The 14,366-nt window shown below is 40.2% G+C and overlaps 1 long non-coding RNA gene across 1 annotated transcript in view; it reads left to right on the top strand.

The window, feature by feature from the left end:
- LOC129047858 (uncharacterized) overlaps positions 1 to 14,366 on the top strand; it is a 133,742-nt gene that overhangs the window by 104,876 nt on the left and 14,500 nt on the right. The gene's annotated exons all lie outside the window — the stretch shown is intronic.

The following is a 14,366-nucleotide window of genomic DNA, read 5'->3' on the forward strand; positions in this document are numbered from 1 at the left end:
GAAATAAAACCAGAAATCAATAATAAGAGGAATTTTGGAAACTATACAAATACGTGGAAATTAAACATTATGGTACTGAATGACCAGTAGATTCATGAAGAAATTAACCCATTTATTCCTAAGGTTGCAATTTTTTTAATTTGAAAAATCAGACTTTGGCGATGACCTTGAGCAGTAGAATATAAATAATTCCACATGCTTAGCATCCCAATAATGGAATACTAGGCATAAATGGGTTGAAGGAATTTGAAAAATTTATTGAAACAAATGATAATGGAAATACAACATACTAAAACCTATGGGATACAGCAAAAGCAGTACGAAGAGGGAAGTTTATAGCTATAAATGCCTACATCAAAAAAGAAGAAGAACTTCAAATAAACAACCTAACAATGCATCTTACAGAACTAGAAAAGCAAGAGCAAACTGAGCCCAAAATTAATAGAAGAAACAATAATAATCAGAGCAGAAATGAAATTGAAATGAAGAAAACAATACAAAAGTGCGATGAAACTAAAAGTTAGTTTTTCAAAAACTTAAACTAAATTAAGAAACCTTTAGCCAGACTGAAAAAACAGAAGATCCAAATAAATAAAATCAGAGATGAAAAAGGAGACATTACAACTGATACTGCAAAAATTCAAAGGATCATTAGTGGCTACTACAAGCATCTCTATGCCAATAAATTGGAAAATCTAGAAGAAATGGTCAAGTTTCTAGACACATATGACCTACCAAGATTCAACTATAAATAAATCCAAAACCTGAACAGACCAATAACATGTAACAAGATGAAAACCATAAGTAAAATTTCCCAATAAGATAGAACCCAGGAACTGATTGCTTCACTGCTGAATTCTACCAAACATTTAAAGAACTAATACCAGTCCTACTCAAGCTATTCAGAAAAATAGAGGAAGAAGGAATACTTCCAAACTCAGTGGTCAGTACTACCATGATACCCAAACCAGACAAAGGACACATCAAACAACAACAACAACAACAACAAAAACAACTATAGGCCAATATCACTGATAAATATTGATGAAAAACCTAAGAAAAAATACTAGCAAACCAAACTCAACAACACATTAAAAAGATTATTCATCATAACCAAATGGGACTTATCCCAGGGATGCAAGGATGGTTCAACATATATAAATCAATCAATGTGATACATCATATCAAATGAATGAAGGACAAAATCCATATGATCATTTTAATTGATACTGAAAAGCATTTGATAAAATTCAACATCCCTTCATGATAAAATCCCTCAAAAAACTGTATATAGAAGGAACATATCTCAACATATTAAAGGCCATATACAACAGGCCCACAGCTGAATGGGGAAAAACTGAAAGCTTTTCCTGTAAGATCTGAAACACAGTAAGAATGCCTACTTTCACCACTCTTGTTCAAAATAGTACTGGAAGTCCTAGCTAGAGCAATCAGACAAGAGAAAGGTATAAAGGGTATCCAAATTGGATAGGAAGAAGTCAAATTATCCTTGTTTGCAGATGGTATGATCTTATATTTGGAAAAACCTATATACTCCACCAAAAAACTGTTAGAACTGATAAACAAATTCAGTAAAGTTGCAGGACATAAACTCAGCATTCAAAAATCAATACCATTTTTATATGTCAACAGGGAACAGTCTGAAAAATAAATCAAAAATATAATCCTATTTTCAAAAGCCACACATAAAATTAAATACCTAGAAATTAACCAAAGAAGTGAAAGATCTCTATAATGAAAACTATAAAATACTAATGAAAGAAATTGAAGAGAACAGCAAAAAATAGAAAAATATTTCATGTTCATGGATTGGAATAATCAATATTGTTAAAACGTCCATACTTCCCAAAGCAATCTACAGATTTGATGCAATCCCTATCAAAATACCAATGACATTCTTCACGGATGTAGAAAAAACCTATCCTAAAATTTATATGAAACCATGTAAGTCCCAGAATAGCCAAGCTATCCTAAGCAAAAAGAAGAAAATTGAAAGAATCACATTACCTGACTTCAAATCATACTACCTAGCTTCAGTAACCAAAACAGAATGGTACTGGCATAAAAATAGACACATAGACCAATGAAACACAATACAAAATCCATAAACAAATCCAAACACTTACAATGAACATTTTTGACAAAGGTGCCAAGAACATACACTGGGGAAAAGACAGCCTCTTCAATTAATGGTGCTGGGAAAACCAGATATCCATACCTAGAAGAATAAAACTAGACCCCTATCTCTTGCTATATGCTAAAATCAAATTAAAATGGATTAAAGACTTAAAACTAAGACCTCAAACTATAAAACTACTACAAGAAAACATTGGGTAAACTCTCCAAGACAACAATATGGGCAAAGATTTCTTAAGTAATACCCGACAAGCACAGGCAACAAAAGCAAAAATAGACAAATGGGATCACATCAACTTAAAAAGCTTCTGCACAGCAAAGGAAACAATCAACAAAATGAAGAGACAACCCACAGAATAAGAGAAAATATTTGCAAACTACCCATCTGACAGGGGATTCATAACTAGAATATACAAAGAGCTCAAACAACACTACAGGAAAAAATCTAATCTGATTAATAAATGAGCAAAAGATTTGAATAGACATTTCTCAAAATAAGACATACAAATGCTAAACAAGCATATGAAAACATGCTCAATATCAATGATTATCAGAGAAATGCAAATAAAAAATAGAGCTACCATACAATCCAGCAATTTTACTGCTGGGTATATACCCAAAAGAAAGAAAATCAGTATACTGAAGAGATGTCTTCAGTCCCTTGTTTCTTACAGGTCTGTTCACAATAGCCAAGATTTGGAAGCAACCTAAGTGTCCATCAACAAATGAATGGATTAAAAAACTGTGGTCCTTGTACACAATGGATTACTATTCAGCCATAAAAGAAAGAATGAGATTCAGTCATTTGCAACATTTGCAACAACATGAATGGAACTGGAGATCATCATGTTAAATGAAATAAGCCAGGCACAGAAAGACAGACATTGCATGTTCTCACTTATTTGTGGGATCTGAAAATTAAGCAATTGAACCCATGGAGATAGCGAGTAGAAGGATGGTTACCAGAGGCTGGGAAAGGTATTGGGGAAGGGAGGCATGCTGGGAAGGTGGGGATGGCTAATGGGTACAAAAAAAAATAGCTAGAATGAATAAATAAGGCCTAGTATTTGATAGCACAACAGAGAGACTGTAGTCAATAATAATGTTATTGCACATTTTAAAACAACTAAAAGTGTATAATTGGATTGTTTGTAACACAAAGAATAAATGCTTGAGGGGATGGATACCCATTTTCCATAATACCATTATTTCACATTGCATGCCTGTGCCAAAACATCGCTTGTACCCCCTAAATACACACACCTACTATGTATCCACAAAATAAAAATGTTTTTTTAAAAATTAAAAGAAATGTAGTACATTATCTACTGGTCAAGATGGAGTAGGCTATGTTATGGGGAAAAAAAGGATCTCAGATGCTTAATACAACAAAAGGTTTATTTGTCTTTTATGTTCCAGATCATCTTAACTCCAAGACTTAAGCTGATGAAGCAGCCATAGTCTGCAAGATTCCTAGTTACCCCAGAAATGGCAAAGAAAGCTCCAGAGGTATTATGTCAGGAGTTAAATGGTCTGGCCTAGGAACATGTGCTTCCAGTTAAAATTCAGCCAGAGAAAGTTAAATGGCCTTCCCATCACAAGGCAAACAGGAAATGCCTGGAAATAGCTGGTGAACAGCACCAAGGACCATCACAGGGACCTAGATGTAGAAACTGTGACACATCACTGCATGACTAGGTTAGGTATTGGGCACGTGAATCCTGAACTGAACCAACAAAGCACATGTTCCAAAGTTAAACAACCAAACAAGGAAGACGTTGACTAGAAAACAGGATGTAAAAGAAAGCAGGAGAAATGTTTATATAACCTACAATGCATTATTTTTTAAACATTAAGAACTGATTATGAACATGAGTACTAAAGTATAAAAATATTTTATTCAATGTTTTATATATATATATATATATATATATATATATTTTTTTTTTTTTTCTTTGAGACAGAGTTGAGACTCTGTTGCCCAGGCTGGAGTGTGGTGGCATGATCTAGGCTCATGGCAACCCCGCCTCTCAGGTTCAAGTGATTCTCCTGCCTCAGCCTCTTGAGTAGCTGGAATTACAGGCATCCGCCACCACGCCCAGCTAATTTTTTGTATTTTTAGTAGAGATGGGGTTTCACCATGTTGGCCAGGCTGGTCTCGAACTCCTGACCTCAAGTGATTTGCCCGCCTCAGACTCCCAAAGTACTAGGATTACAGATGTGAGCCACTGAGCCAGGCCATGTTATATATTTTATAGTGTTATACATACACACCTATATAATACATTTATTTACTGTGATTTACAGGGCAATTGATACAATTACCCAGTTAAAGGTGAAGTCTTCCTTGTGTCTACTACCTGCATATTTGAGATGAACAGTTTTTAGGACTATAATAACTCAGGCAACTGCCTCAAAGTCTTCAAAGTCATTCTGCGGTGGTAGACACAGCTTATTAAGTAATTTCTTGATGTGGTTTGAAGATGTTAAATAAAATCTAGACCCTGAATACATCAGTGGCTTATGAAACAATACTCTTTTCTTGGCACTAGGCCTCCTAAAAAATTAAGGCTAGGCAAGACCTTCAGATGTCATAAAAGACCAATTTCACATTTTGATGCTTCTGAAGATTAAAATGAAGAAATGTCAAAAGAAGGTAACAAAATGCAGTAAATATTGCCATTTTTAAAATTAACAATATACACATATCTGTGCTATTTTAAAGACACAGAGTTTCTATGTATTTTTAATTCACAGAGCACCACAAAGAATGTGGATGCAGGTTAGAGCTGTATGATAGCCTTCCTCTGAGTCTGCTAGCATACCGCTATGGCTTTATGTCTGATCTCATTCAGAGATCTCTGACACCAAACTCAGGGCTCCACAAGAGTGTGAGGACTGTCCCACCCTCCCAACCCAGTAGACTCCAAAATTGGTTTTTTACTAGTCATCAGTGACGCTGGGATGAATTGAATTCACTTTCAAATATGAAATCCCAGCATCCTTTCCCTCCTGGAAAGAGTCCCCATTCCACACCGCTTCTTAGCCCAGGCCCATCAGTGCCTGGAAGTCAGCTCCATTATGGAACTGAAGCATTGAAGCTAGGAAGAAGCCATTCTCTCCCGTGGCTTCCTGCCTCTAACAGCAGACAGTAACAGGAACTCCCCACTGTCAGGAGAGGATGCAGATACTATTCAGAGGATACGCAGGTTGTTAGCAAGCACAGGGCTGCAGGCTGCCTCTTCAGAGAGGCTTTATGGATCATAATCTGAGGATGGCGAGGGAAGAACTGCAGGTGAGGATGAGAATTTGGGCGTGTCTGTGCCATCCCGAGGGCCTCTCTCACCACCTTGGTAGCTGCTTTGTAACATGTTCCTTCCGAGTCCCCAGTTTTCCAGTATTCCTTTGTCATTTCTAGTGGGGACCTTTTGACTGCTGTAGTTACCATGTCATAAGACATTTAATTTGAGGCACTAGGCTAGCGTTCAAACCTCAATGGGAAACATTTGTTGCTGGATCTTTTGCAAATTACTCAATACTGCTAAGCCAATATTTTGTCAATTCTAAAAGAATGAGATAATACCCATCTCATAGAACTGCTGTGAGAATCAAGTATAAACAACTATAGGAAAAATGTATTGTCAACTGCTACTACCCCCTCCAGCATCCTCTAAATTGCCAGGAATAAATAGTTTCCATTCAGCCATAGTCCATGTGCTCCCTGGAATTAATACTGGTTTAGAGTTTACTGCTTCAAATGCAAATGGAAAAATAAACCATTTACAGAGAATCCCTAGCAGACTGCAATGTCCTCAAAGTCAAGGCCATTGACTTATTCATCTTCACACCCTGGCATCTAGCCTCATTTCTGGCATCCAGGAGATACTTCACATCACGTGAATTTGTGAGTGCAGGAGGAGTCAGTCGTGCCTTGTCGACCACCTCATCTCACAAAAGTGTGATCCCAAGAGTCAAGGCGGTTGAGCAGTTAGTTTGGGGATCCTGGGATTAATATGAGTCAGAAATTGGAATGAGCATGTGGTAGCCCAAGGGATGGGATGGAGTGAGTGAGGTGCTGACCCTGTGTATGGGTGAACCTGAGACTCAGGGCTCCTTAAATGTTGTGTCCTAGGTGCCTCACTGCCTAAGCTTAGTCCCAGTGTTTGGCAACCCTGTGCTTAACCACCTTCACTTTGGGAGTTCTTCAGAAATTGCAGAGGATTCAGGCTCAATCAAGATTTGGGGGCAATCTCCCATATATTCAGAATGGCTGAACTATGAAATATTATGGCTATTAAATATTGATTAGTGCATAATTTTATTCACTTCAGAACAGAAAGGTCACTGATGTGTGAGTGGAAAGATCGCTTGTACCCCTCCGCTCTGTTTCCTCACTTTTCAAATGAAGCACTTCCCGTTTTAAAATTCTGTATTTCCAGATTGGCAGAATATTAATAGTTGAAGCTGGAGAATGGGAACATGGGGGAACATTATACTGTTCTCTCTTATTTGGGATATGTTCAAAACTTTGCATAACACATTCAAAAAATAATCTATTTTCTCTAAATATTCTCTACTGCTGATCAATTTTTGAGGACATCAAACATCACAAATGACTTAAATATATCCCAAAGCTGTTCCAAATATTCAGATTAACAAAATCATTACAGAATAGAATTTGCTGTGATCACATTCCCCCAAGTCCTGGACAATATATTAGGTAAATAAAAATTAAATTTTATGTAATCTGCTCAGACCCTCGCTGAGAGTAACTTCATATGCAAGAGCAACACTGAGATGCTACTGATCAAATAGAAGCACATTTCAGATAAATATCTCATTACCATACATGAAGCATTGAAATTCTTGCCTCATCAAAATGATACCTTGCTATACACCAGGGAGTTTCATGTCACCTGCAAATGCATCTACAGAATGTAGAGAATGCAAAGTGTGGTCCCCTCACTCAGATGTCAACAAAGTACAATTGTATTTATTTTTCTGCAACTGAACAATGTGATTTCTATTTCGATTTCTCTTTAGGCCAAAATAGCATAGACTGAATCACATTCTATTTTGGATTTACTTTTTCCCTGAAATTGTGTGTAAGTCTGGGGAGGGGGTTTAAATGGTATCATTGTGAGAAGGAGGCACTCTGTGTCATCATCTCTCCAGATCAACATCCTTTGAGACATTCCTATTTCCATCAGTACATCAATTGCCCATGAAAGCAATCACTGGGTTGTCCTTCATGCCTACTGCCATGCTCTGCTGAGGGACGGGGCGCAATTCTGTGGGCTCCCACACCACGCTGAGCCATGGTAGATCCACAAGGCTGTGTAGAACCCCATGTACCAAAACAACATGCAGGAGCGTAGTGTGGGGTGTAGTCTCTTTCCTAGGGAGCTACTTAAGACAGGGAGGCTCAAGGCATCTTTGTTCTCAGATTTCCCTAATCGAGTGGGAGGTGCTTTCACCTCCCAGGTTAGTAACAGATAGAGTAGAATGGAATAAACTCCCATATCCTCTTCCCCAAATCCACTACATACATTCATTATTGGCTTCCCCTTTATTCCTCTCCACCATCGCCACCACCACCATCCCCTTCTCCCCAAATTCAGGGAATCTTTTTCTAGTTTGGAAGTAAACCACCTTTTTCTAACTCATCAGATATTAATGCAAATCTACTGTTTATGCCTTAAGTGCCCTCAAGTCTAGGCTTATGAAACTCAAAGCCTTTATTCTGCTTTTATAATAACATCAATTGTCCATGGTAATCAACACCTCCAAGTCTGGGTCTGGGCTTGAAACAAAAATGGGTCATGGGATTACAGGGTAATAGAAAATAATAGGAAAATTATGATTCCTGTTAATATTTAAAAATATTATTCTGCCACAAATATTCTCTGGTTTTGTTGCAACTAGCAATTTCAAGAGCTTCAGCTCATCTTCAAAGCTCTTCAGCCCTTCAACTCATCCTTGGGGAATTCTAAAATGTGTTTTTACTATTGTTCTCCTCCCCTACTGATATGGTTTGGCTGTGTCCCCACTCAAATCTCATCCTGAGTTTTAGCTCCCATAATCCGCATGTGTCATGGAAGGGACTCTGTGGGAGGTAATTGAATCATGGGGGCAGGTTTTTCACATGCTGTTCTCATGACAGTGAATAAGTCTCATGAGATCTGATGATTTTATAAAGTGCAGTTCCCCTGCCCACACTCTCTTGCCTACCACCATGTAACACATGCCTTAGCTCCTCCTTTGCCTTCTGCCATGATTGTGAGGCCTCCCTAGCCATGTGGAACTGTGAGTCCATTAAACTTCTTTTTCTTTATAAATTACCCAGTCTCAGGTATTTCTTCATAGCAGTATGAAAATGGACTAATACACCTACTAACTGCCTTCTAAACCCTAAAAACATGAGGTGCCACCATAAAAGCTGCCTATTACATTTCCTGTTGCTGCTCAAACCAACAGCACCATGCTGCCAAGTCAGTGAAGGCTTTTCTGCATTCTCAGTGTCCCCCAGGGATTTTAGAGAAACAGACCTTTTAGCTTGTACTCATTGTTTAACTTTGTTGGCCGTGAGCCTATAGAGCTGGAGCAAGGGGTGCTCTTAGTGAGAGACATGGCCCTTGTTCTCCAATGCCTTTAGACTTTTTGTGCTCCAAGCACGCAGCTTCCATGCTCTTGTTGTCTCATCTTACAGGCTCCTGGATCCCACAGGCAAAGAGGGCTTTGCTGGGCCCTCTGGACATGCTCAGACAGGTTTAAATCCTAGGACAGAGACAGCCGAGGTTCTCAAGCTGAGACCCACAACCTCACATTGAAAAACACATTGATACCAAAGACTGATTAATATGCATGTAAATACTGGCATTTGGCACTCATTATACCTATAGGTAGTAGAGGCTCAAAAGCCAAGACTGAAAAAATTTGTCTCTATTCATAGATACCAGTCTGGCTACCTCCATCTCTACTCTGAACTCAGAGACTAAGGAGGGTACCTGGGAGGACAGTCCATGCCCTAGAGAAATTGAGGAAGATACCTTCTTTCTCATTGTTGGGAGTACAGTGGCTTTTATACCATAATCTTCCCATTCTCTTCTCAGATAAACCCATTGGCAAGTATAATTTTTAAATCTTTCTTTTAAAACTGCTGAACCTGACGCATTAGAAAAATAAAATTCTTCCCTGTGGTAGGCTGAATAATATCCCCTAAATATGTTCATGCTCTAATTCCAGACCCTGTGAATTTAACCTTATATGGCAAAAGGGTCTTTGCCAAGATAGTTAAATCAAGGATCTTGAAATGGGGAGGTTATCCTGGATTATTCTGGGCCTAATGTAATCACAATAGTCCTTATAAAGGGAATGCAGGAGGAGTCAGAGAGTCAGGGGAGAAAGCTATGTGAGGACAGAAGCAGAGATGGGAGTGAGAGGGCTACAAGCCAAGGAATGCCAGCAACTTCCAGAAGCTGAAAGGAGAAAGGAACAGATTCCCCTTTGAGAGCTGCAGAAGAAATATACCCTGCTGACACTTTGATTTTAGCCTTGTACAACTCATTTCAGATCTGTGACTTCCAGACCCATAAGACTTCCAAAACATTAAGTTTGTGGTAATTTGTTACAGGGGCAATGGGAAACTCAGACTCTCTCACAACTCAGCAGAATTAGTGGAACAGCATGTGTCTTTTATCTAGAATTTTGCCATATAGCTCTGGAGCTATCTAAGAAACAGGAGACTGAGAGCACCTAGAAGCTGTGTTTCTTACCAAAGAGATGCTTGAGATCAGTTTGCCTATTTGTTATCCATGAACTGGTAAGCTTCCTGCCAGATGGTGGATATCACATTGGACCTGGAATCAGTAGACTACTGATATGGTTTTGCTCTGTGTCCCCACCCAAAGCTTATGCTGAATTGTAATTTCCGGCGTTGGAGGTGGGGCCTGGTGGGAGGTGATTGGATCATGGGGGTAGTTTCTAATGGTTTAGCACCATCCCCTAGTGCTGTCTCACGATATAGTTCTCATGAGATCTGGTTGTTTAAAAGTGTGTCACACCTCCCCCTTCTCTCTCTCTCTCTCTCTCTCTCTCTGTCTCTGTCTCTCCCTCTGTCTCTCTCTCACCTGCCAGCCATGTGAAGACTTGCTTGCTTCCCCTTCACCTGCCACTATGATTGTAAGTTTCCTGACGCCTCCCTAGGAATGCCTCCTGTACAACCTGTAAAACTGTGAGCCAATTAAACCTCTTTTCTTCATTAATTACCCAGTCTCAGGTAGTTTTTTGTAGCTGTATGAGAAAGAACTAACACAACCACTTTGAACGCCGGCTGTCACTAGCCAGCTGAATGATCTGGGTTGAGTCACTCACTCTTTCTAAAATGGAGATCAATGACTACTTAAAAATATGCTATGAAAATCCAGTGAGATAATGTAAGTGAGAGAATTTGATATCCCATAAAAACCTCCACATATGTAAGGTATTCTTACAAATAGGGTATATAAAAAATATTCTAGTCATTTGCATTTCTTGCTTGTTTTGATTTCAGATAAATGGAAGTCACTTGGGTTTTCTTTTAGGGAGCTCAGATTTCATCAAAAGCACTGGACTCTGCTGTAGGGTCCTTTCCAGCTCTGCCATTCTATAATTCTAAATGTCAGCCTGAATGATGCTGTGATAGCACCATTAATTCTCTCATGGCAGATAGAGACCAAAAGTCCAGGAAGAAGCTAGAGTTGATCAAGCGTGAAGGATAGCATGGGCCAGGGTACAGCCTCCTGCATAAGAGTGTTTTCTTCATGCATTCTTTATTCATTTATTCATTGCACATCTATTCACTGAGTGAATACAATATATGCCAGGGGTTATGCTAGGCACTGGGTAAGTTGGGAAAGGTGATTGGGGGACAGGAAGAGTTATGACAATGAATAAGACAAGGTTTGTGGCCTCAGTGACTTTACATCAGGTGGGGTAGGTAGATATGCAACCCATGGCAGCCTAAATGTCCCCAGGCCTCTCTCCTCTGTGGTCTCCAATGAGGTCACAGGACTTTTATACCCACATCTCATTGATTTCCATAGACCCATCTACTCACACAGAAAATCAGCCCCTTGCTAAATTGCCCAATGTTTCTGGAGGCCTAAAGGGATGTCTCACACGTGCTCATCAACAGGCTGTTCCTGCTGGCTGCTGTGCGACCCAGGCACGTGCCATCTGCCACCACCAGAGCTCTCAGGCAGGGCCCCTCTGTATTTCATAGATGTGGTTAAATTTGGAACCAACCTTAAATCTAGAGCTGTGGCAACCTAAGCCTCCCCCACAATTCCCACGAGTTTCCATGGCTTCCATCCTCCTTATCCATTTTGTTTACCACTCACCCACTTCCAACATCCTCCTCCACATGCTTGCTGAAGAATTCAGCTACTTCTATTGTTTCTAAAGAAAATCATGCACGTCAAGCAGTTTATGTTCCTCATTCCTTCCTTCCTTGACTTCATAAATTTAACTGACAATTTGCATAATAGGGAAAGGACAGAGCAGAGATTTGAAGGGAGCTCACACTGCAGAGGGCAAGGCCTTTCACCATCCTTTGGCTCCATCCCTCTCTCCCCCTTGCCCTTACCTCTCTCTCCTTCTCCTAAGCTACCAAGCACGCCCTCTCCTCCAACCTTCCACAGGGCAGTTCCACTCATGCCTAAATGCACTGGAGACTGATCTCCCACTGCAGGTGCTTATTACAGTATTTTCCCAATACAGATCTGTGGAATCCAGAGGAGGGGCTGTCTCACAGACAAAATTTTTCAGGATAAGATAGAATAAACACAATCTACAAAATTTCTCCCATTTCATCACCTAAAGCACCAGCATACATTCTTTCTGGGTTCCAGTGTCATTTCCAGTAATAGAAGTATGAGGACATAAAGCAAACATCAGCCACACAAGCTGCAGTGTGGTTTCCAGTTACTGCTGTTTGTGTTGCTAAGGCCGGTGGGGTGGGGCGGGGCCTGAGCACCTGCACCCTGGTGATGACAAATCAGACACAGCAGGACCCAGAGCAGGTGCCCTTTTCCTTGTTTAGGATTCTGAGTGTTTCAAAGTATCGGTCATGTACCAGATGTCACTAAAAGAGGTTTTATTTGAAACAGTCTGACTTAATGAGGCTCAGATTGTTGCTGTGAGCTTGTGGGGAGGGAGTACGTATACACTAGCAGAGGTAAATTTACCCTGGAGCTAATAAGCCTCATGCTTCAGGGCCTGTCACTTGCCTACGTTTCTTCCAAGGCCCTGTCCTCAATTTTGGATTTGTAATTTTATATTCACTTTCTTAAAGAGCACTCCCATATTGTTAAGTTTCATGGCCCACAAAACCAACCGCCCCAGTACACCAGAGCTTTTGGCCCATATTGCCACCAGGCTGAACACAGACATCCACACACATGCTCATGGGGGGTCAGCCCTTGCGAAATTAGAAAATGCAAAATCTGTCACTGACATCCTTCTCCTCCACCTGCCTTTTTTCTCAGAGCCTGTGGCCTTGCCTCTTAGAATTCTCCATGCTCCCACTAACCATACATCCCCACTCTGCTTGGTGCACTCAACTGCCTACTTTTCCCACACCCCATTATCCAATATAGTGGTCTCCAAACTACAGCCCTTGGGACAAATCTAGCCCACCACCTGTTTTTGTAACTAAAATTACACATCTTGTGTGTGGCTGCTTTTGTGAGGCAAAATTGAGTAGTTGCAACAGAGACTAAATTGCCCCAAAGGCTAAAATATTTACTCTCTGGCCCTTTACAGAAAACAAGTATGCCAACCTCTGGTTGAATCCCCAGTAACTTCATAACTAATACTGACAATTCATTTCATCAACCAAAGATCTGCTTAAAAATAAACCTACTCATGCTCTCTCCTGCTGCTTCCCTCTACACTTGAAATGAAAACCAGCTTCTGCCCAGGCCCCACAGACTTTCCATGGCCAACACTGCCTGACTCTCTGATCTGTTCTGACTGTCCCCCTTTCACTCACTATTGCACACTCTCTTTCTTTCTGTTCTTCAGACAGGCAAAATTGGTTCCAGCTTCTGGGTCTCTGCACTGACTGTTTCTGCTTGCTAAAAGCCCTTCCTCCAGATCTCATACTGCTGTTTCTTCTTTATGATTCAAATATTGACTCAAACATTGCCTCCCCAGAGAGGTACTCATGATCTCTTATCAAATATTGTACCCTGTCTTCCATCACATGTGCTGGTTTTGTGTTATATGTGCTGGTTTCTTTTCTTATAGCTCTTGCAATTATCCTGTGTGCTTGCTTGTTTACTTGTTTACCATTGGTTTCCTCCAATGGTGTTCCTCCCAGAACCACAGGCTTGTCTATCTTACTCAATGTTGGGAAGTATCTAAAGTTGTGCCTGGCATATAGTAGTAGGCTATCAAGAAACATTTGTTAAGCAAATAAATGAGCAGAATGGTGATGCTTTAATAAGGGGATTCTGAAACCTGAAAAGGAATGGCCATTAATACAGGAATTTCAGAATTACACACATAGCTGGAATCTCAGAATTGTACAAATTGCACAGCTCTAGGAATGGCCATCCCTACATTGCAGGGAGATTAACCAAGGGTTCTGATATGGTTTGGCTCTATGTGCCCACCCAACTCTCATCTTGAATTGTAATCCCCACATGTTGAGGGAGAGACCTGGTGGGAGGTGATTGGATCATGGGGATGGTTTCTCCCATGCTGTTCTCATGATAGTGAGGGAGTTCTCATGAGATCTTGATGGTTTAAAAGTGTGGCACTTCTTCGTGCTTGCTCGGTCTCTCCTGCTGCCGTGTAAGATGTGCCTTGCTTCCCCTTTGCCTTCTGCCATGATTGTAAGTTTCCTGAGGCCTCTCCAGCCATGCAGAACTGTGAATCAATTAAACCTCTTTTGTTTAGTTTAGAAATTACCCAGTCTCAGATAGTATCTTTATAGCAGTGTGAGAATAGACTGATAAAGGGTAAATCAGATTTTCTTTCTGGGACTTTTGAGGATGTAGTTTTTAGGTTTAACTCATGACCAGAGAACCACCCAAAGCTCATATAGATTTAGTGTAAGCCAGAGCTTAGTACTTCCACTGGAGAAAGAAAACTCACATTAGGGTTCAAGCTGAACCCATGAACCTATTTGTTTATCACTGTGACATATTTCAATAGACAGCTTC

This window comes from Pongo abelii, chromosome 13, assembly GCF_028885655.2.
Source record: "Pongo abelii isolate AG06213 chromosome 13, NHGRI_mPonAbe1-v2.0_pri, whole genome shotgun sequence".
NCBI classification, from domain to species: domain Eukaryota; kingdom Metazoa; phylum Chordata; class Mammalia; order Primates; family Hominidae; genus Pongo; species Pongo abelii.